Here is a 612-nt window from a genome sequence, read left to right as displayed (position 1 = left end):
CAAAAACAAACAAGTAAACACACAAGAAAAACAGGTAAACAATAGACAATGTGCAGAAGGTAGACTGAAGCAAAGTAAAGTAAGGTAAAGTAAAGTGGCGTCACATGAGGTATTGTAAAGTAAAGTGCAGTTGCCATAGTACAAGAAAACAATATTGCAGTGTTGTAAGTGACGCTAAAATTAAGTTGAATATTTAATTAAAGTGATAATCCGAAAGCAGGTAACCATAATATAAGTCATGCTGCATATAAGTTATGCAGTAAGTAATATAAGTTATGTTGCACTTCAAATTCCATGCAAGGCTTCGTCTGCTTAATGAGATGCTATACAGCACGTATTTAAAATGCAGTGTGCTCCAATACGGATATTACAAAGATTTGGCCCTGCTTGAGTCGTACTGGAAGGAGACTTTGTCTAATTTGAGCTCCAGTCAAGCGAATCCGAGTGTAAGTAGCAGAGAGGCTTTGGTCGTCTCCTTTGTTCTTTCAAGTGCTCGTATTCTGCTCATTTCCAGGTTCAGAGGTTATGTGAGAATAGGTTAAATTTTCAAAAAACACCATGTATCCAGGATTTTTCTGCACATTGCTGCAGCTCCTCTTTTCCCCCTGTGTG

General features: G+C 37.9%; 1 protein-coding gene across 1 annotated transcript in view; it reads left to right on the top strand.

Annotated features, from left to right (window-relative positions):
- trim67 (tripartite motif containing 67) overlaps positions 1–612 on the top strand; it is a gene marked incomplete at its 5' end in the record, with an annotated part of 121,472 nt that overhangs the window by 107,067 nt on the left and 13,793 nt on the right.

The sequence above is a fragment of the Etheostoma spectabile genome, chromosome 18 (assembly GCF_008692095.1).
Source record: "Etheostoma spectabile isolate EspeVRDwgs_2016 chromosome 18, UIUC_Espe_1.0, whole genome shotgun sequence".
Lineage (NCBI taxonomy): Eukaryota > Metazoa > Chordata > Actinopteri > Perciformes > Percidae > Etheostoma > Etheostoma spectabile.
This window is presented reverse-complemented; position numbering and strand designations above follow the sequence as displayed.